The 23,960-nt window shown below is 28.1% G+C and overlaps 1 protein-coding gene across 2 annotated transcripts in view; it reads left to right on the forward strand.

Moving 5' to 3' along the window:
* smash (smallish) overlaps positions 1-23,960 on the forward strand; it is a 231,827-nt gene that overhangs the window by 77,904 nt on the left and 129,963 nt on the right. For both annotated transcript variants that reach the window (XM_065499139.1, XM_065499138.1), the window contains one exon: positions 10,153-10,198. The gene's annotated coding sequence lies outside the window, so the exon portion shown is untranslated. The remainder of the gene's footprint in view (positions 1-10,152; positions 10,199-23,960) is intronic.

Below are 23,960 nucleotides of genomic sequence, written 5' to 3' on the forward strand. Positions count from 1 at the left end.
TTGAAAAAATATTTTTTTATATTCGTTTAAAGTGAATGGATTTTATAAAAAATTTAAGAAAATTTTGAGTTTTTATTAGTTTAAAAAACTTAACGAAACTTTATTTTCTAAACCGCTTGAAATAAAAATTAGTTTTTTGTTGATTTATTTCTTTATTTGAATTCTGTAAAAATTTAAAATTTTTGTTAATTTAAAAAACCTAACGAAACATTATTTTTGAAACAGCATGAAATAAAAATTATTTGTTTATTGATTTATTTATGTAATATAAGTTTTATTTGAATTCTATAAAAAATTTTGAAATTTTGTAAATTTAAAAAACTTAACGAAACTCTATTTTCTAAACGACTTAAAATAAAAATTATTTTTTTGTTGATTTATTTCTATAATATAAGCTTTATTTATAAGCAACAATTTTGAATTTTTGTTAATTTAAAAAACTTAACGAAACTTTATTTTCGAAACACCTTGAAATAAAAATTATTTTTTTTATTGATTTATTTATGTAATATAAGTTTTATTTGAATTCTATAAAAAAATTTTAAATTTTGTTAATTTAAAAAACTTAACGAAACTTTATTTTTTAAACGGCTTGAAATAAAAAACTATTTTTTTATTGATTTATTTCTATAATAAAAGCTTTATTTGTATGCAATAACAATTTTGAATTTTTGTTAATTTAAAAAAACTTAACGAAACTTTATTTTTTAAACGGCTTGAAATAAAAAATATTTTTTTTGCTGATTTATTTATGCAATATAAGCTTTATTTGAATTCTATAAAAATTCTGAATTTTTGTTAATTTAAAAAACTTAACGAAACTTTATTTTTTAAACGGCTTGAAATAAAAATTAGCTTTTTGCTGATTTATTTATGTAATATTAGCTTTATTTGTATGCAACAACAATTTTGAATTTTTGTTAATTTAAAAAACTTAACGAAACTTTATTTTCTAAACGACTTGAAATAAAAATTATTTTTTTGCTGATTTATTTATGTAATATAAGCTTTATTTGAATTCTGTAAAAATTTTAAATTTTTGGTCATTTAAAAAACTTGACGAAACTTAATTTTTTTAACGAAATCCACTATAAACTTACTTTTAACATATTCATAATAACCTGCTAGATTGTAACTAAAATAAGAGAAAATTTTTACATTTCGATAATATTTAAAAACTTAACGAAACATTTTTAACTAAACTAAATATATTTGAGAAAATATTTTACTGTATTCGTTTAAATTAAGTTATTTTCATACAATATTTACAAAAAATTTTGGATTTTTGTTAATATGAAAAACATAATGAAACTTTATTTTTATGAACAGTTGGAAATAAATATGAATTTCTTCATTTTTTAAATAACTTATGAAAGCTTCATTTGAATTCTATTAACAAATTAATATTTTGAGATTAAAAAAAAAAACTTAACGAAACTTGTATGGTATGGCTATATTTCATAAGAATTTCCTTTTTTATGTACGAGTATTATTTTTGAATTATTGCAAAAAACCGCTAAAAATTCTAAGGTGTGGTTGTCTATTTGATTTTGTCCATGATAGATGAGACAATTGAAACATTGATACTTACAAATAAACAAACATTCAAACCAAAACCAATCAAACGATTTATATTCGTTAAATGTCATTAATCGTTCTGCTTCACTTTGTTAATTCGGCTTGTTTTGTTGTTTTTTTGTTTCGTTTAACATTCTAATTTCGTTCTACACACATATTTTCAAACATATGAACATACATGTTTAGATGTAAAGTACTCATGCACGAACATTTGTATGCTCTCATTAAACATTAATGAGTGTTTTTGTTAGGCATAATTTACATATGTAACTATTTATGTATGTAAAGATGTGTGAGTTTATATGTAAAACTGGAAAAGAAATGTTTGTTTATATGAATGTTTATTTGAGAGTAACAGGGATGGTAAGTTCAGTTTTATTAAAATTATGTAAATAATAAAAAATAAAGTTTCGTTAAGTTTTTAAAATGGTCCAACCAGGAAAATGAGTAAAGAATTCAAAAGAACTTAAACTAAGTTAAATAAATGTGGAATTATTTAAATTTTTGTGATTAAGTTTTGTGAAAATAAAGTTTCGTTAAGTTTTTTAGTTAAACATATTAAAAAAAATTCAATGGAATTATTAATAATTTTAACTACGTTCAAGAAATAAAAAAACAAAATTTTGTAAGTTGCTTTAGTTTAAAAAATAAAGTTTCGTTAAGTTTTTAAAAATGTCTAAAAATACAAAATTTGTCTGGATTTAAAAATGATTTAAACTAAATAAAACAAATCTGAAAACTAAATTTTTTACTAACTTCATTTACAAAAATAAAGTTTCGTTAAGTTTTTCCAAATGTCCAAAAATACAAAATTTCTTTTGTATTAAAAGTAATTTAAACTAAATAAAACAAATCTGAAAACAAAATTTTTATACTGACTTCAGTTTCAAAAATAAAGTTTCGTTAAGTTTTTCAAAATGGCCGAAAATTAAAAATATTTTCTGAATTAGAATCTAGCTTCAGTAAGTTTACCACATTTAATAAAATATTTTTTCAAATACTTCTAGTTTCAAAAATAAAGTTTCGTTAAGTTTTTCAAAATGTCCAAAAATACAAAATTTCTTTCTAATTTAAATGTCTTTAAACTAAGTTAAATAAATATGTAAACAAAATTTTCTTAGTTGCTTTAGTTTCAAAAATAAAGTTTCGTTAAGTTTTTCAAAATGGTCGAAAATACAAAATTTCCTTTGAATTAACATAATTTTGAACTAAGTTAAATAAATATGTAAACAAAATTTTCTTAGTTGCTTTAGTTTCTAAAATAAAGTTTCGTTAAGTTTTTCAAAATGTCCAAAATAACAAAATTTCTTTTCAATTAAAAGTAATTTAAACTAAATAAAACAAATATGAAAGCAAAATATTGATATATGCTTTAGTTTAAAAAATAAAGTTTCGTTGAGTTTTTTAAAATGAACAAAAATATAAAATTTCATTAAAATTACAAAGATATTTATATAAGTTAAACAAATATAAAAACAAAATTTGTATAATATTTTTGGTTTCAATAATAAAGTTTCGTTAAGTTTTTCAAAATGATCGAAAAAAGTAAGAAATTTCCATCCCCGTTAAGTATTCACATGTCTGTATATGTACAAATGTTTGGTTGTACTTAAAAACTAATCAAATGGTTCTTCTACTGAAATATTTTGCAAACTTCCGCTTTAGCTTTACATTCCTACATTCATATACTCAAACTCGTACTTAATTCTTGGTTGTTTGCTGCTTTTTGTTGTTCTCTATCATTAGCTTCAACTAAATGAGGCATCTACCAAAAAAAATATACCCTTTTATGAAATGAAATTTTGTTTTAATGTTTATGTTAGTTGGGTGACATAAAAAAATCACAAAAAACAAATAAATGTTAAAGAAAACTTGAAAATAAATATTTCAATGTTGTTATTGTTGTTGTTGTTTGAATTGTTGTAGGTAGGCTTATGTTGTCGTTAAGGCAAAGAACCCATACAAAAATTGTTATACATAAACAAACAAATTTATTTTCTAGGAATTTATTCTGAGTAATTTTGTGGTATTTTTTATGATTTTTAAGAACCGGAGAGGAAGTGAGAAAAAAACGCTTAAAATGTTTAAGTTCTTAAAAAAAAACTAAAATATTTTGAATTTAAAAAAGGAACGAAATGGAATTTAGTGAAACAAAACCGAAAATTAGCAAGTTGCTCTGTTGCAGACAACTTTTCTCTAGAAAAAGTTGCTTGGATGCAGGCAACATTTCACCAGAAAATGTTGATTTAAATCAGGCATCTTTTCTTTAGAAAAAGTTGCTTTAATCCAGACAACTTTTTTGTAGAAAAAGTTGCTCTGAATCAGACAACTTTTTTATAGAAAAATTTGCTCTGAATCAGACAACTTTTTTGTAGAAAAAGTTGCTCTGAATCAGACAACTTTTTTATAGAAAAAGTTGCTCTGAATCAGACAACTTTTTTATAGAAAAATTTGCTCTGAATCAGACAACTTTTTTATAGAAAAAGTTGCTCTGAATCAGACAACTTTTTTATAGAAAAAGTTGCTATTTTTTATAGAAAAAGTTGCTCTGAATCAGACAACTTTTTTATAGAAAAAGTTGCTCTGAATCAGACAACTTTTTTATAGAAAAAGTTGCTCTGAATCAGACAACTTTTTTATAGAAAAAGTTGCTCTGAATCAGACAACTTTTTTATAGAAAAAGTTGCTCTGAATCAGACAACTTTTTTATAGAAAAAGTTGCTCTGAATCAGACAACTTTTTTATAGAAAAAGTTGCTCTGAATCAGACAACTTTTTTATAGAAAAAGTTGCTCTGAATCAGACAACTTTTCTATAGAAAAAGTTGCTCTGAATCAGACAACTTTTCTATAGAAAAAGTTGCTCTGAATCAGACAATTTTTCTATAGAAAAAGTTGCTCTGAATCAGACAACTTTTCTATAGAAAAAGTTGCTCTGAATCAGACAACTTTTCTATAGAAAAAGTTGCTCTGAATCAGACAACTTTTCTATAGAAAAAGTTGCTCTGAATCAGACAACTTTTCTATAGAAAAAGTTGCTCTGAATCAGACAACTTTTCTATAGAAAAAGTTGCTCTGAATCAGACAACTTTTCTATAGAAAAAGTTGCTCTGAATCAGACAACTTTTCTATAGAAAAAGTTGCTCTGAATCAGACAACTTTTCTATAGAAAAAGTTGCTCTGAATCAGACAATTTTTCTGTAGAAAAAGTTGCTCTGAATCAGACAACTTTTCTCTAGAAAAAGTTGCTCTGAATCAGACAATTTTTCTGTAGAAAAAGTTGCTCTGAATCAGACAATTTTTCTGTAGAAAAAATTGCTCTGAATCAGACAATTTTTCTGTAGAAAAAGTTGCTCTGAATCAGACAATTTTTCTCTAGAAAAAGTTGCTCTGAATCAGACAATTTTTCTCTAGAAAAAGTTGCTCTGAATCAGACAATTTTTCTCTAGAAAAAGTTGCTCTGAATCAGACAATTTTTCTCTAGAAAAAGTTGCTCTGAATCAGACAATTTTTCTCTAGAAAAAGTTGCTCTGAATCAGACAATTTTTCTCTAGAAAAAGTTGCTCTGAATCAGACAATTTTTCTCTAGAAAAAGTTGCTCTGAATCAGACAATTTTTCTCTAGAAAAAGTTGCTCTGAATCAGACAATTTTTCTCTAGAAAAAGTTGCTCTGAATCAGACCACCTTTCTCTAGAAAAAGTTGCTCTGAATCAGACCACCTTTCTCTAGAAAAAGTTGCTCTGAATCAGACCACCTTTCTCTAGAAAAAGTTGCTCTGAATCAGACCACCTTCCTCTAGAAAAAGTTGCTCTGAATCAGATGTCTTTTCTCTAGAAAGAGTTGCTTTGAATCAGACAACTTTTCTCTAGAAAAAGTTGCTTGGATACAGACAAATTTCCTCTAGAAAAAGTTGGTTGGACACAGACAAATTTTCTCTAGAAAAAGTTGCTTGGATCCAGACAAATTTTCTCTAGAAAAAATTGCTTGGATCCAGACAACTTTTCTATAGAAAACGTGTCTTTGTTGCAGTCAACAAAGACAAATCTTTTTATACAAAAAGTAGCATTGGGTCCAGTCTACTTTTTTATATATTTATTTGCCCCAACTCTCATATTCTTCAAGGTTTTTTATTGAATATTCAATGATTACAATTTTCTTGACCCCCTTAACGTATGATTAATATTAATTATTGCTAATTTCTAAGAAAACCTCTCTAATTTGTTTGGGCTTTAAGCTATGGCAAATTTTAAATACTTTAATGAATCCTGACACTTCAAACTTTCTCTTCTAAGCCTAGATAATCGAATATGACAATGCATGCTACAACAATTTTGCAATAATGAAAATTGAAAACATCCATTTTTATCTAAATACAATATTTTCCTAACTAATGACATATTTATGTCATTATCAATTACTTTAACAATAAAGATTATTTAAAAACACTAACATCATCAGCAGCCAGCAAACAAATTTCTCTTTAATCTTTTATGACAGGAAAAAGTTAACATTACCACCCACTTTTCTAAATAACAAAAAAAAAAAAAAAAATCTCTTTTTTTTGATGGCATGTCTTAAGGTGATTTTTCATTTGTGGCAAGTTTGTTTCGATCATAATTTTGTTTGCTTTTGTTCTCATTTTATATTTAACAGCATTTATCATAAATAAATTCTGGAATATGCCGCATATGTTACAATATTTTACTGCCTAAACGTCTTGCTAATGTTTTATATTGATTTTTGCCACAAAAGCTTTCTTCTCTTTCCCTACATTTAATGCATCTTGGTGGCAAAGAAACTTTTACTTTAACCACGTTTCTAACAAATGTTTTGCAGTATGTAGTTGCGCGGTTTCTGTTGTATGCAGCTGCAAATTCTTTTTATATCCCAGCTTTTTTTTTTTTTTCTCCTGTAATGTTTTTTGGGTTTTAAATTGATATGAAAGGCGTTGGTGGTTGGAGATTTTTTTTTGTTTTTGTGCTATTTTACTTCTATCCTCTAAACCACATTAAGAATCTTAAGATCTACATAGCAGATTATGGCGGATAGAAAAAAAACTAAGTGTAAAGCAAAACATGTGTTAAAAATTTCTTTAATACTCGTACACACTCTTAGAAACTTTCGCACCTGGATTCTTTAGAAAATGTTTTCGAAAATGTGTATGAGTTGTAAATAAACAAGTCAAAAAGTACTTTATTGAGTTCAGACAAATTTTTGTTAACTGACATAAATTTTCTCTTAAAACAGAAACATAAGGCATTTGAAAGAAAAAGAAAATTTTAAATGTGGTCAGGATTTCAAGCTTTTATTTTAGGTTGTTTAGGTTTTAGCTGCTTCCTATTGCATATAATTAATAAATTAATTCAATTTCTTTAAGAATTGTTTAAATTTTGTTGAAAAAGTTGAAAGGTTTTATTAAATTTTAATAAAATAAACTTTGTGTACCACTCTACGTATGATTAATATTAATTATTGGCATTTTAGTTAAAAACCTTTATAACTTTGGTTTGCTTTAAGCTAATGAAAAGTTTTAACACTTTTTGTATTGTAAACACTTTAAATAAATTTGTTATCTCATGTTAGGTTAAATAAAATTTTTTGACGAAAAAAAAAATTAAATTTTTTTTAGAAAAATATTACTGATACCCTCAATTTTAAATATTATTTAAGTATTTGTAACTAATTCTTTAAAAAAATTAAAAATTTCCAGGAAATTTAAAAAATTTAAATTTTGTAACACCCTACGTATGATTAATATTAATTATTATGATGTTTAACAAAATTCTTTATAACTTTTTTTGTATAAAAGCCAGCCATAAATTTTAATACCTTAATTAATCCCTACATTTTAGGCATTCTCATGATGTATAACTTGTTGTAATATAAACCTTTTTAATTGTAACTAAACCTGTAGGAATTCAATTTTTATTAACAAAAGAAATTTTTTTTTTTTTTATTTTATTGGTTTCACTTTCTTTTTAATAAATCTTGTAATTTTAGCTGGTTATATTAATTAATTAATACTTCTTTTAAATATTATGTACATACACTTATAAAATCTCATAATAATTTTGTAATAAATAAACAAGATCATTAATTTGTTTAATAATGAAAAAAAGGGGGCATTAGCAGAAATGCAACAATCTTGCTTAATTTGTTAAATTTAATGATTAAACAACTGTTTGAGTAGAAAGTGAAAAATGAGTAATTAATTTTAAAGGTATTTTCTTTTTAAAGAGCAACAAATTAATGATTTAAGTCTTGGTTTATGAATGGTTTGATTTTTTTTTAATGGTTTTTGTTTTAAAAATGAGATAATTGCTATATTTAAGAAATCTTAACTATTTTGTATGGAAAAACTCGATCTAATAAAAGCATGTTTTCTATACAAAAATTAGATTTTTCAGACAAGTTTTATATAGAAAAGTGGGTGTGTTACAGAGAATTTTTCTCTAGAAAAAGTAGCTGTGAATCAGACATCTTTGCTCTAGAAAAAGTTGATTAGAATCAGACAACTTTTCTTTAGAAAAAGTTGATCTGAATCAGACAACTTTTCTTTAGAAAAGGTTGATCTGAATCAGTCAACTTTTCTTTAGAAAAAGTTGCTCTGAATCAGACAATTTTTCTCTAGCAAAAGTTGCTCTGAATCAGACAATTATTCTCTAGCAAAAGTTGGTCTGAATCAGACAACTTTTCTCTAGAAAAAGTTGTTCTGAATCAGACAATTTTTCTCTAGAAAAAGTTGCTCTGAATCAGACAATTTTTCTCTAGAAAAAGTTGCTCTGAATCAGACAATTTTTCTCTAGAAAAAGTTGCTCTGAATCAGACAATTTTTCTCTAGAAAAAGTTGCTCTGAATCAGACAATTTTTCTCTAGAAAAAGTTGCTCTGAATCAGACAATTTTTCTCTAGAAAAAGTTGCTCTGCAACAGACAACTTTTCTCTAGAAAAAGTTGCTCTGCAACAGACAACTTTTCTCTAGAAAAAGTTGCTCTGAATCAGACAACTTTTCTCTAGAATAAGTTGCTCTGAATCAGACAACTTTTCTTTAGAAAAAGTTGCTCTGAATCAGACAACTTTTCTTTAGAAAAAGTTACTGTGAATCAGACAAGTTTTCTTTAGAAAAAGTTGCTCTGAATCAGACAACTTTTCTTTAGAAAAGTAGCTCTGAATCAGACAAATTTTCTTTAGAAAAAGTTGCTTTGAATCAGACAACTTTTCTTTAGAAAAAGTTGCTGTGAATCAGACAACTTTTCTTTAGAAAAAGTTGCTATGAATCAGACAACTTCTCTTTAGAAAAAGTTGCTCTGATTGAGACAACTTTTCTTTAGAAAAAGTTGCTCTAAATCAGACAACTTTTTTATAGAAAAAGTTGCTAAGAATTATACAATATTTTTATAGAAAAAGTTGCTCTGAAACAGACAACTTTTTTATAGAAAACGGTGCTCTTAATCAGACAACTTTTTTAATAGAAAAAGTTGCTCTGAATCAGACAACTTTTTTATAGAAAAAGTTGCTCTGAAGCAGACAACTTTTTTATAGAAAAAGTTGCTTTGAATCAGACAACTTTTCTATAGAAAAAGTTGCTCTGGATCAGACAACTTTTCTATAGAAAAAGTTGGTGTGAATCAGACAACTTTTCTTTAGAAAAAGTTGCTGTGAATCAGACAACTTTTCTTTAGAAAAAGTTGCTCTGAATCAGACAACTTTTCTTTAGAAAAAGTTGCTCTGAATCAGACAACTTTTCTTTAGAAAAATTTGCTCTGATTCAGACAACATTTCTTTAGAAAAATTTGCTCTGATTCAGACAACTTTTCTTTAGAAAAAGTTGCTGTGAATTAGACAACTTGTCTGTAGAAAAAGTTACTCTGCATCAGACAACTTTTCTCTGTAAAAAGTTGCTCTGAATCATACAACTTTTGTCGAGAAAAAGTTGCTCTGAATCAGACAATTTTTTTTATAGAAAAAGTTGTTCCGAATCAGAAAACTTTTTTATGGAAGAAGTTGCTCTGAATCAGGCAACTTTTTTATAGAAAAAGTTGCTCTGAATCAGACAACTTTTCTCTAAAAAAAGTTGCTCTCATTCAGACAACATTCTTCTAGAAATTATTTTTCTATTGAAAAAATTGCTTAATATTGCATTTATCTTGCATTAAACTGCATTAAACTTTTGTTTTAATAATAAAATTCTCATTCATGTGATTTTTTTAATAGAATTTTTCTGTTTTTAACAATATAAACACGATGTCATTGTTGTTTTTTTTCATTGTTTTTTTTTATTGTTGCATTCCCTACAATTATACACGTTTGTTCTTATAAAAATTTTAAAATTTTTTTTATTTATTGTATTTAAATTTAATCTTGATTATTGTGTAATGAAAATATTGTATTAATTTTTTTTTTTGCAAATTCATGATGGAATGCAGTTAAAAAAGATTATTAATATGATTTTAATAAGTTGCAAAATAAAACTATATTGTTAAAAAAAACAAATTGCGTGCTAATTTGTAAAATATATTAAAATTTTTAATTTTAAAATTTTATTAAATTTTTTTTTTATTTTTTGTTTATTTGCAGATTTTTGACAAATTTTGAAACATCAGACAACAATTTTTAACAAAAAGTAAGTAAAATATTTAGATTTTAAAAAACCTATGAATATATTTAAGCTTTATCGTATTTTAAATCTCTTTTAAAAAAAAGTTGAACAAATATTTTCTCAAGGATTTTCTGTTTTATTTTTTTCTTCTTCATTTTATTAAAAATTATTGACCTGTTTTGTTCCCACCATTATTTCTCGGTTTGACTCCCTTATTTTTGCTTCTTTTCATTTTCATTTTCACTCTTCATAAATAAATTGCATTTTAAATTAAATTGAATTAAATTTAATTGAATGCGAACAATTTTCGTAATTTGCCACTCTACTGCAAATGTAATAAAGACTTTAATATTATTTGTTGCTGCTTCGTTTCAGCAGCTTCTTGAAACCGCAAAAATAAATTTTATTCAAAACAAAAAAAAAATCGCATTTAAAATTGAGATGATATGATAAGAAAAATTAAATTTAAATTTAATAATGATGTGTCAGACAGTTAAACATGTAGGGTACTTAAAGAAATTTTGTTTTTCTATTGAAAAGTTGTTTAAATCAAAGCAACTTTTTCCTGTAGAAAAGTTGTCTGAATCAAAGCAACTTTTTCTATAAAAAAGTCGTCTGAATCAAAGCAATTTTTTCTATAGAAAAGTCGTCTGAATCAAAGCAACTTTTTCTATAAAAAAGTCGCCTGAATCAAAGCAACTTTTTCTATAAAAAAGTCATCTGAATCAAAGCAACTTTTTCTATAGAAAAGTCGTCTGAATCAAAGCAACTTTTTCTATAAAAAAGTCGCCTGAATCAAAGCAACTTTTTCTATAAAAAAGTCGTCTGAATCAAAGCAACTTTTTCTATAAAAAAAGTCGTCTGAATCGAAGCAACTTTTTCTATGGAAAAGTCGTCCGAATCAAAGCAACTTTTTCTATAGAAAAGTCGTCTGAATTAAAGCAACTTTTTCTATGGAAAAGTCGTCTGAATCAAAGCAACTTTTTCTATAAAAAATCATCTGAATCAAAGCAACTTTTTCTATAGAAAAGTCGTCTGAATCAAAGCAACTTTTTCTATAAAAAAGTCGTCTGAATCAAAGCAACTTTTTCTATAAAAAAGTCGTCTGAATCAAAGCAACTTTTTCTATAAAAAAGTCGTCTGAATCAAAGCAACTTTTTCTATAAAAAGGTCTTCTGATTCAGAGCAACTTTTTCTATAAAAAAGTCGTCTGATTCAGAGCAACTTTTTCTATAAAAAGTCATTTGATTCAGAGCAACTTTTTCTATAAAAAGTCGTTTGATTCTGAGCAACTTTTTCTATAAAAAAGTCTTCTGATTCAGAGCAACTTTTTCTATAAAAAGTTGTCTGATTCGGAACAACTTTTTCTATAAAAAAGGTCTTCTGATTCAGAGCAACTTTTTCTATAAAAAAGTCGTCTGATTCAGAGCAACTTTTTCTATAAAAAGTCATTTGATTCAGAGCAACTTTTTCTATAAAAAGTCGTTTGATTCTGAGCAACTTTTTCTATAAAAAAGTCTTCTGATTCAGAGCAACTTTTTCTATAAAAAGTTGTCTGATTCGGAACAACTTTTTCTATAAAAAAGTCTTCTGATTCAGAGCAACTTTTTCTATAAAAAGTCGTTTGATTCTGAGCAACTTTTTCTATAAAAAAGTCTTCTAATTCAGAGCAACTTTTTCTATAAAAAGTCATTTGATTCAGAGCAACTTTTTCTATAAAAAAGTCTTCTGATTCAGAGCAACTTTTTCTATAAAAAAGTCGTCTGATTCAGAGCAACTTTTTCTATAAAAAGTCATTTGATTCAGAGCAACTTTTTCTATAAAAAGTCGTTTGATTCTGAGCAACTTTTTCTATAAAAAAGTCTTCTGATTCAGAGCAACTTTTTCTATAAAAAGTTGTCTGATTCGGAACAACTTTTTCTATAAAAAAGTCTTCTGATTCAGAGCAACTTTTTCTATAAAAAGTCGTTTGATTCTGAGCAACTTTTTCTATAAAAAAGTCTTCTAATTCAGAGCAACTTTTTCTATAAAAAGTCATTTGATTCAGAACAACTTTTTCTATAAAAAAGTCGTCTGATTCAGAGCAACTTTTTCTATAAAAAGTCATTTGATTCAGAGCAACTTTTTCTATAAAAAGTCGTTTGATTCTGAGCAACTTTTTCTATAAAAAAGTCTTCTGATTCAGAGCAACTTTTTCTATAGAAAAGTTGTCTGTAACAGAGCAACTTTTTCTATTATAAAATTATCTGCAACAGAGCATCTTTTTCTATAGAAAATTAAAATTTTAAATCATTAAACCATGTTTAGTTTTCTTTTTAATGTTTTTTTTTCTTATTTTTCTTTGTTACGAAAACCTTAAATGTCTGTAAACTTAAACTTTAAAGAAGCTTACGAGTTTCGAATTTTCTATTTTATTTGTTGGCTTATTTGTTTTTGTTGTTAAAACGTCTAATTTGTTGTAGTGTATTAAAACTGAAGTGGTGGTGGCGGAGGTGGTTAGAGAAAAACAGCAAGTGTTGGTGTTGCAGGCGGTGGTGAGGGTGCGAGTGAGGGTGCTGAAGGTGGCACTACTGACTACACAGCAGTGAAACTATTAAAACATTTTAAGTTGCAACTACTAAACTTTTAGTTGCTGTTGCTGCTGCTACACAAATTGTGTACATACGATTATGACGTTTTCATTAGATGGCAATGAAGGCGTTCATTAGTTGGTTTTTTGTTTTTTTGTTTTGTTCATATGTATTTCATGTTGCATGTTTGTGTGGAGTGTTGTGTTGTGTTTTATGGGCCTGTGTTTTTGTATCCATGTTAAGAGTTTGTTTTTGGTCGCGTAATCAGGGTGTAACAACAATTACGAGTAGTACGCGTTGTGCATGATTTTCATTTATGAACACCAAAACCAAAACTTTAGAAGAAATATGGAAAAAAATATGAAAAACTGTGCAAAATAAAAAGCCCATGCTGTGAATTCATTCACATTCATATTAAAAACGGCAGCAACTGCAACAACAAAAGCACTCTCATGTTTTGTTTCAAGCAAAAAGAAACATACAACATTCAACACCACTAAAGTGCATACAAAGTTATGAATACAACATAGAAGGAAACCCAACAAAAAAAATATGAAATAAAATATAAAATTTTGAAATGAAAAACGAAATATGAAAAATTAAACACACTCAAAGAAATGAAATTAATCCAAAGAAAAACACAGAAATTTCTTTAGAAAAGTTTTTTGAATCAGAGTAACTTTTTGATTACAAAACTAAATCAAGTTGTTTGATTTAGTACAACTTTTTCTATAAAAAAGTTGTCTGATTGAGAGCAACTTTTTCTATAAAAAAGTCGTCTGATTCAGAGCAACCTTTTCTATAAAAACTAGACAAAATTCAGAACAACTTTTTTTTTAAAAAAAGTTCTCTGATTTTGAACAACTTTTTCTATAAAAAAGTCGTCTGATTGAGAGCAAATTTTTCTATAAAAAGTCGCCTGATTCAGAGCAACTTTTTGTAGATACAATTTGTTTGAATCAGAGAATTTTTAGTTGTGAAAAGTTGTCTGATTCAGGGCAACTTTTTCTATAAAAAAGTCTTCTGATTCCGAGCAACTTTTTCTATAAAAAAGTCGTCTAATTGAGAGCAACATTTTCTTTAAAAAAGTCGACTGAATCAGAGCAACTTTTTGTAGATAAACGTTGACTGAATTTAAGCATTTTTTTGTTTAGAAAAGTTGTCTGATTCAGGGCATTTTTTTGTATAAAAAGTTGTTTGATTCAGATTAAGTTTTTCTACAAAAAAGTTGTCTGATTCAGATGAACTTTTTCTACAAAAAAATTGTCTGATTCAGATGAACTTTTTCTACAAAAAAGTTGTCTGATTCAGATGAACTTTTTCTACAAAAAAATTGTCTGATTCAGATGAACTTTTTCTACAAAAAAATTGTCTGATTCAGATGAACTTTTTCTACAAAAAAGTTGTCTGATTCAAATCAACTTTTTCTATAAAAAAGTTGTCTGATTCAGATCAACTTTTTCTATAAAAAAGTTGTCTGATTCAGATCAACTTTTTCTATAAAAAAGTTGTCTGATTCAGATCAACTTTTTCTATAAAAAAGTTGTCTGATTCAGATCAACTTTTTCTATAAAAAAGTTGTCTGATTCAGATCAACTTTTTCTATAAAAAAGTTGTCTGATTCAGATCAACTTTTTCTATAAAAAAGTTGTCTGATTCAGATCAACTTTTTCTATAAAAAAGTTGTCTGATTCAGATCAACTTTTTCTATAAAAAAGTTGTCTGATTCAGATCAACTTTTTCTATAAAAAAGTTGTCTGATTCAGATCAACTTTTTCTATAAAAAAGTTGTCTGATTCAGATCAACTTTTTCTATAAAAAAGTTGTCTGATTCAGATCAACTTTTTCTATAAAAAAGTTGTCTGATTCAGATCAACTTTTTCTATAAAAAAGTTGTCTGTTTCAGAGCAACTTTTTCTATAAAAAAAGTCTGCTGATTCAGAGCAATTTTTTCTATAAAAATGTCGTCTCAATCAGCAACTTTTTCTATAAAAACAATCGATGAAAGTTGACTGAATCAGAGCATTTTTTTGTTGAGAAAAGTTATCTAATTCAGAGCAACTTTTTGTATAAAAAAATTGTCTGATTCAGATCAACTTTTTCTATAAAAAAGTCGTATGATTCAGAGCAACGAAAAAAATCGTCTTTTTTATAAAAAACTAGAAAAAATTCAGAACAACTTTTTTTTTTAAAAAAAGTTCTCTGATTCTGATTGAGAGCAAACTTTTTCTATAAAAAGTAGACTGAATCTGAGCAATTTTTGTAGATACAATTTGCTTGAATCGTATAATTTTTAGTTGAGAAAGTTGTCTGATTCGGGGCAACATTTTCTATAAAAGAGTTGTCAGATTCAGAGCAACTTTTTCTATAAAAAGTCGTTTGATTCTGAGCTACTTTTTCTATAAAAAAGTCGTCTGATTCAGAGCAACTTTTTCTATAAAAAGTCATTTGATTCAGAGCAACTTTTTTATAAAAAGTCGTTTGATTCTGAGCAACTTTTTCTATAAAAAAGTCTTCTGATTCAGAGCAACTTTTTCTATAAAAAAGTTGGCTGATTCGGAGCAACTTTTTCTATAAAAAAGTCTTCTGATTCAGAGCAACTTTTTCTATGAAAAAGTCATCTGATTCAGATCAACTTTTTATATAAAAAAGTCGTCCGATTCAGAGCAACTTTTTGTGTAAAAAAGTTGTCTGATTGAGAGATTGTTTTCTATAAAAAGTCATCTGATTCATAGCCACTTTTTCTATAAAAAAAGACGTCTGATTCAGAGTAACTATTTCTATAAAAAAGTTGTCTGATTCAGAGCAACTTTTTCTATAAAAGGTCATCTGATTTAGAGCAACTTTTTCTATAAAAAGTCGTTTGATTCAGATCAACTTTTTCTATAAAAAGTCGTCTGATTCAGAGCAAATTTTTTTATAAAAAGTCGTCTGATTCAGAGCAACTTTTTCTGATTCCGATCAACCTTTTCTATAACAAAGTCATCTGATTGAGAGCCACTTTTTTATAAAAAAGTCGTCTGCTTCAGAGCAACGTTTTCTATAAAAAGTCATCTGATGTAAAAAAATCGCTTTTTTCAAGAGCCACTTTTTTATAAAAAAATCGTCGTATTGAGAGCAACGTTTTCTATAAAATACGTGTCTTTTTCTATAAAAAAGTCATCTGATTCAGAAAAAATTCGCTTTGTTCAAGTGTTCTTTTCATAATATTAGCAATAAAATTTTAATATTTTTGTTAATTTCATTTTCATGATTTTTATATTTCGATATTTGTTTGTTAAATTTTCCATATATTTTTCTTGTTTTAGTTTAAATTTTAACATAGACCTCAAATTATAGAGTTGCTTTTGTTGCTGTTGCACGATTATTATATGCATGCCACCAAGCCAACACAAAAGACCATCATTGAACAATGTAATATTTTTATGTGAATATTATATTTTTTGTTTAATTTTCCGATCAAAAAACAACTTAAAAAAAAGACTTCACTTGCTGCAAAAAAAAAAAAAATCTCATGCGAATTTTGTGGTATTTGTTTAGATTTGTTGTTGTTTTTTTCGATTTTGCTTTGTTTTACAAAAAACACATGTGAATGAGGTCTTCTTATACAAGTTTTCGATGTTTAGATTTAAATTTTTAAGCCACCACACAGAGGAGGAATCAGTTACAACACAGACAGACGGAGAGACGGACGGACGGACAGACAATAAAAACAACAAGTGTAGAAGCAGTAAAGTTAATCGCGATCGATGGTGGTATTGGTGGTTGGTTGCAAATTAAAAAGTGCGTATCTTGATGTTGCAACATCGTTTGCCTGTCTGTCTGTCTTACTGCATGCCTGCCAATTGTTGTTCGTTGATTTTTTCAACAAATAAATACTCTTTTGTACATTTGAATTCGTATGAAAAAAATAATAAATAAAAATCAAACAATAATCGACAGCTTACAACGGAAATGTTCAAAATGTTATTCATTTGCGAAGTTTGCGAATGAAGGAATGAAGATTCAACTTCAGATTCGCTTTTAATTTCAATTTTTATTGTTGGAGTTTGAAATTTCCACAATTAATTATTGAACGCCAAAACAAACCATCATCTATTAAATTACGAAATCTGCTCATACATAATTTATGCCTTTTATTTCCATTTTCATTTTGTTTTTGCTGCTAGTTTTTCCCCATAAATATTGAATCAAACTACATTCATACACACGTTTCTGTGGAATTTTTCGCGAAAACTTATTTCCCGCTTTTGCTATTTGTGTGTGAGAGTTTTTCGTATTGTTTTTCATTAAAACTTTAATTAAATACAATTTTTACTCAAAATAAATTTTATGCGAACAAATTTGCTGGTGGTGGATGGATGTAAACAAATGGTTTGTTGAACAGCGAAAGGTCAATTAATAAAATATTTAAGAGAAATATGTACATCAGGCATCAAGCAATAAACATTCAGATCAACTTTTTCTAAAGCAAAGTTGTCTGATTCAGAGCAACTTTTTTCTAAAGAATATTCTGATTCAAAGCAACTTTTTCCAAAGAAAAGTTGTCCGATTCAGAGCAACTTTTTTCTAAAGAAAAGTTGTCTGATTCAGAGCAATTTTTTCTAAAGAAAAGTTGTCTGATTCAGAACAACTTTTTTAAAGAAAAGTTGTCTGATTCAGAGCAACTTTTTATAAAGAAAAGTTGTCTGAATCAGATCAACTTTGTGTATATAAAAGTTGCTGATTCAGAACAACTTTTTCTAAAGAAAATTTGTCTGATTCAGAGCAACTTTTTCTAAAGAAAAGTTGTCTGATTCAGAGCAACTTTTTCTAAAGAAAAGTTGTCTGATTCAGAGCAACTTTTTCTAAAGAAAAGTTGTCTGATTCAGAGCAACTTTTTCTAAAGAAAAGTTGTCTGATTCAGAGCAACTTTTTCTAAAGAAAAGTTGTCTGATTCAGAGCAACTTTTTCTAAAGAAAAGTTGTCTGATTCAGAGCAACTTTTTCTAAAGAAAAGTTGTCTGATTCAGAGCAACTTTTTCTAAAGAAAAGTTGTCTGATTCAGAGCAACTTTTTCTAAAGAAAAGTTGTCTGATTCAGAGCAACTTTTTCTAAAGAAAAGTTGTCTGATTCAGAGCAACTTTTTCTAAAGAAAAGTTGTCTGATTCTGAGCAACTTTTTCTAAAGAAAAGTTGTCTGATTCAGAGCAACTTTTTCTAAAGAAAAGTTATCTGATTCAGAGCAACTTTTTCTAATGAAAAGTTGTCTGATTCAGAGCAACTTTTTCTAAAGAAAAGTTGTCTGATTCAGAGCAACTTTTTCTAAAGAAAAGTTGTCTGATTCAGAGCAACTTTTTCTAAAGAAAAGTTGTCTGATTCAGAGCAACTTTTTCTAAAGAAAAGTTGTCTGATTCTGAGCAACTTTTTCTAAAGAAAAGTTGTCTGATTCAGAGCAACTTTTTCTAAAGAAAAGTTGTCTGATTCAGAGCAACTTTTTCTAAAGAAAAGTTGTCTGATTCAGAGCAACTTTTTCTAAAGAAAAGTTGTCTGATTCAGAGCAACTTTTTCTATATAAAAGTCTTCTGATTCATAGCAACTTTTGCTAAAGAAAAATGGTCAGATTCAGAGCAACTTTTTCTATAAAAAAGTCGACTGATTCAGAGCAACCTTTTCAATAAAAAAATGGCCAGATTCAGAGCAACATTTCTATAAAAAAGGTCGTCTGATTCAGCAACTTTTGCTATAAAAAAGTCGACTTATTCATAGCTACTTTTTCTATAAAAAAAGTCGCCTGATTCAGAGCAACTTTTTCTATAAAAAAGTCGTCTGATTTAGAGCAACTTTTTCTATAAAAAGTCGCCTGATTTAGAGCAACATTTTCTATAAAAATAGTCGTCTGATTTAGAGAAACTTTTTCTAGGAAAAAGTCGTCTGATTTAGAGCAACTTTTTCTGACAAGTTTTCTATAAAAAAGTCGTCTGATTCAGAGCTAATTTTTCTATATAAAAGTCGTCTGATTCATAGCAACTTTTTCTATGATTTAGATCAACTTTTTCTATAAAAAAGTCGACTTATTCATAGCAACTTTTGCTATAAAAAAGTCGACTTATTCATAGCAACTTCTGCTATAAAAAGTCGCCAGATTTAGAGCAACTGTTTCTATAAAAAAGTCGTCTGATTTAGAGAAACTTTTTCTAGGAAAAGTTTTCTGACAAGTTTTCTATAAAAAAGTCGTCTGATTCAGAGCTAATTTTTCTATATAAAAGTCGTCTGATTCATAGCAACTTTTTCTATGATTTAGATCAACTTTTTCTATAAAAAAGTCGACTTATTCATAGCAACTTTTTCTATAAAAAAGTCGCCTGATTCAGAGCAACTTTTTCTATAAAAAAGTCGACCTATTCATAGCAACTTTTGCTATAAAAAAGTCGACTTATTCATAGCAACTTTTTCTATAAAAAAGTCGTCTGATTCAGAGCAATTTTTTCTATAAAAAAGTCGTCTGATTTAGAGCAACATTTTCTCTAAAAAAGCCGTTTGATTCAGAGCAACTTTTTCTATTAAAAAGTCGTCGAAAAAGTCAGAGGAACTTTTTCTAGGATATATGAATATTTTTGGCCATTTGGTCGTTCAAATGCGTTTATGGGAGTGTAATTAATATTGTTAATTAAAGAAACATAAAATGTTTTTATTATTTATAGTATAATTGTTTTAATTAATTAAATTGTTTTGAAACTACAAAATAAATAATTTCATTTGGCTGGTATTTTTCAAAAATATATTTCAAAATATTTCTATTACAATAATTCACAAACATGTATGGGTTATTGTTTTAGAAGACCTTAGTATATATAACAAATGTTATTATTTTATCATTAACGAGCATTGAGTTTGTTGTAAATCTGTCCGTCCGTCCGTCCATCTGTTCTGACAGTCGAACTAAAGGTGTGGTCTATTCTTAAGAGGCTTCCTGCCTCATGAATTGAATGAACATCGTAGAGGAGAAAAAAAAAACAGCAAAATTAACATTAATAATTCTAAACATCACGACAACAAAAAACAGCTAAAAGTAAAAGAAGCTTTAAGCCAAAGTTAAGCCACAGCTTTAGTACTCGAACACATTCTGTGAAAAGTAGTAGAATAAGAAAAAATACAAAAAAATATATTAAAAAAAAACACTTGTTGTCATCATCAGTGATCAAGACAAACAAACAAACTGAACAGAAAAAAACAGTCACTCATAATATTTTTTAGAAGAAAAAAAACGTTATAAAACTTTAAAACAGAGGCGTCATGGAAACCATCTCGAGGTCAGCCACTCTTATTTTTTTTTTCAAATTTTTTTTTAAGTTGTTGTTTGATTTCAAAACTCGGTTTTTAAACGTTACACAGCCAAAAGAATTTGCTTACAAACTGCTATTGAATTTTGCTCATTTTGTGCCAACTAAATATTTAAACTTCAGTTTTTGGTTTTAAACATTTTTATTTGTGTTTGTGGTGCTGTTTGTTCGAAATAGTTAATTTAATAATAATAAAAAAAATTATGTAAAGCCGGCATAATGTTGTGTTTTTTGCTGTTGTTGCTGCAAAGAATGCAATTAAAGACAAAGTTTAGAAGGCGATTAAACAAACTAGATTTGAATGTTTGCTTTTTCGAGCTGACACTTGGCCAAGTTTAATCTGTTTGGCAGGTAAATGATCTCAGAATTATGATAATTGTAGGCAAATTATCAATTAAGCTTAAAGACTATTTAAGCAAAAAAATTATGTATTCTTGAGTGCAAATATATTTTCTTAACAAGCTTGACTTTAAGCAACTATTCTATACTTACAGATGCTTGAAAGGAGCAACTTTTTCTAGGGAAATGTTGCTTGAAACAGAGCAACTTTTTCTAGGGAAAAGTTGCTTGAAACAGAGCAACTTTTTCTAGGGAAAAGTTGCTTGAAATAGAGCAACTTTTTCTAGGGAAAAGTTGATTGAAACAGAGCAACTTTTTCTAGGGAAAAGTTGCTTGAAACAGAGCAACTTTTTCTGGGGAGAAGTTGCTTGAAACAGAGCAACTTTTTCTAGGGAAAAGTTGTTTGAAACAGAGCAACTTTTTCTAGGGAAAAGTTTCTTGAAACAAAGCAACTTTTTCTGGGGAGAAGTTGCTTGAAACAGAGCAACTTTTTCTAGGGAAAAGTTTCTTGAAACAGAGCAACTTTTTCTATAGAAAAGTCGTCTGGCCCAGAGCAACTTTTTCTATAGAAAAGTCGTCTGGCCCGTATAGTATAGTCGTTGTATAGAAAAGTTGTCTGTAACAGAGCAACTTTTTGTATAGAAAAGTTGTCTGTAACAGAGCAACTTTTTGTATAGAAAAGTTGTCTGTAACAGAGCAACTTTTTCTATAGAAAAGTCGTCTGGCCCAGAGCAACTTTTTCTATAGAAAAGTCGTCTGGCCCAGAGCAACTTTTTCTATAGAAAAGTCGTCTGGCCCAGAGCAACTTTTTCTATAGAAAAGTCGTCTGGCCCAGGGCAACTTTTTCTATAGAAAAGTCGTCTGGCCCAGGGCAACTTTTTCTATAGAAAAGTCGTCTGGCCCAGGGCAACTTTTTCTATAGAAAAGTCGTCTGGCCCAGAGCAACTTTTTCTATAGAAAAGTCGTCTGGCCCAGAGCAACTTTTTCTATAGAAAAGTCGTCTGGCCCAGAGCAACTTTTTCTATAGAAAAGTCGTCTGGCCCAGAGCAACTTTTTCTATAGAAAAGTCGTCTGGCCCAGAGCAACTTTTTCTATAGAAAAGTCGTCTGGCCCAGGGCAACTTTTTCTATAGAAAAGTCGTCTGGCCCAGAGCAACTTTTTCTATAGAAAAGTCGTCTGGCCCAGAGCAACTTTTTCTATAGAAAAGTCGTCTGGCCCAGAGCAACTTTTTCTATAGAAAAGTCGTCTGGCCCAGAGCAACTTTTTCTATAGAAAAGTCGTCTGGCCCAGAGCAACTTTTTCTATAGAAAAGTCGTCTGGCCCAGAGCAACTTTTTCTATAGAAAAGTCGTCTGGCCCAGAGCAACTTTTTCTATAGAAAAGTCGTCTGGCCCAGAGCAACTTTTTCTATAGAAAAGTCGTCTGGCCCAGAGCAACTTTTTCTATAGAAAAGTCGTCTGGCCCAGAGCAACTTTTTCTATAGAAAAGTCGTCTGGCCCAGAGCAACTTTTTCTATAGAAAAGTCGTCTGGCCCAGAGCAACTTTTTCTATAGAAAAGTCGTCTGGCCCAGATTAAGTTTTTCTATAGAAAAGTCGTCTGGCACAGAGCAACTTTTTCTATCGACAAGTTGTCTATAACAGAGCAACTTTTTCTATAGAAAAGTTGTCTGTAACAGAGCAACTTTTTCTATAGAAAAGTTGTCTGTAACAGAGCAACTTTTTCTATAGAAAAGTTGTCTGTAACAGAGCAACTTTTTCTATAGAAAAGTTTTCTGTAACAGAGCAACTTTTTCTATAGAAAAGTTGTCTGTAACAGAGCAACTTTTTCTATAGAAAAGTTGTCTGTAACAGAGCAACTTTTTCTATAGAAAAGTTGTCTGTAACAGAGCAACTTTTTCTATAGAAAAGTTGTCTGTAACAGAGCAACTTTTTCTATAGAAAAGTTGTCTGTAACAGAGCAACTTTTTCTATAGAAAAGTTGTCTGTAACAGAGCAACTTTTTCTATAGAAAAGTTGTCTGTAACAGAGCAACTTTTTCTATAGAAAAGTTGTCTGTAACAGAGCAACTTTTTCTATAGAAAAGTTGTCTGTAACAGAGCAACTTTTTCTATAGAAAAGTTGTCTGTAACAGAGCAACTTATTTCTATAGAAAAGTTTTCTGTAACAGAGCAACTTTTTCTATAGAAAAGTTTTCTGTAACAGAGTAACTTTTTCTATAGAAAAGTTTTCTGTAACAGAGTAACTTTTTCTATAGAAAAGTTGTCTGTAACAGAGCAACTTTTTCTATAGAAAAGTTGTCTGTAACAGAGCAACTTTTTCTATAGAAAAGTTGTCTGTAACAGAGCAACTTTTTCTATAGAAAAGTTGTCTGTAACAGAGCAACTTTTTCTATAGAAAAGTTGTCTGTAACAGAGCAACTTTTTCTATAGAAAAGTTGTCTGTAACAGAGCAACTTTTTCTATAGAAAAGTTGTCTGTAACAGAGCAACTTTTTCTATAGAAAAGTTGTCTGTAACAGAGCAACTTTTTCTATAGAAAAGTTGTCTGTAACAGAGCAACTTTTTCTATAGAAAAGTTGTCTGTAACAGAGCAACTTTTTCTATAGAAAAGTTGTCTGTAACAGAGCAACTTTTTCTATAGAAAAGTTGTCTGTAACAGAGCTACTTTTTCTATAGAAAAGTTGTCTCTTTTTCTATAGAAAATATGTCTGTAGCAGAGCAACTTTTTCTATAAAAAAGTTGTCTGTGGCAGAGCAACTTTTTCTATAAAAAAGTTGCTTGAAACAGAGCAAATTTGTATTTAAAAAAGAAATCACACTCCAACTGTCACTTGCAACTGAGTGTTACCTCATCTTTCTTCAAGTAGCAGGCAGTCAGGCATTCAGTCCAGAGTGATTTATTTCAACGATTAAATATTTCAACTCCTGTATGTGATGGCATGTGTGTAATAAAATCATCTAATAGATAAACATCATTAGCTAAATGGTCATAAAATAACAAAAGTAAAAGAACCTAGAACAAGATACTACATCCAGATAACTATAACTACTGTAATTTACAAGTTTGTAGTTAAAGAATTCGCAGTTTGTTTAACCATCTCCTCCCTGCTTGCTGCTACCACCAAACACTTTACGAGTGTAAAGAAGAAATAGTCTAAACCGGTTTCTTTAGCTAAAGACGTTTCTTATTTATTTGATTTGTACAGAAATGACTAACCCAGTGCGTGTTCATTTAACTGGGGAATGTGGCTGAATATAAGCCAAAAATCTCAAAAGACTTAAGAAAACATAAAACTGGCTAAAGCCAAACAAACTAAACAAACAAATCATTAGAGTGAATCATCCTCAGAACTTCTAAAGAATCTTTCTCTCTCTCTATCTGTGTTATTGTTGGCCTATAGAAGGAAACCTGAAACATGCCAGCTGAAAAATGTCAGATTGAAATGAACAGATAGATTTTATAATAATTATACAATTTTAAGGCGTAAAAAAAATAAATGTTTTAGTTTATTATTTGAACAAGTGTTTTTTCACTCATTAACACACAGAAATTAAATAATT

The sequence above is a fragment of the Calliphora vicina genome, chromosome 1 (genome assembly GCF_958450345.1).
Source record: "Calliphora vicina chromosome 1, idCalVici1.1, whole genome shotgun sequence".
Lineage (NCBI taxonomy): Eukaryota > Metazoa > Arthropoda > Insecta > Diptera > Calliphoridae > Calliphora > Calliphora vicina.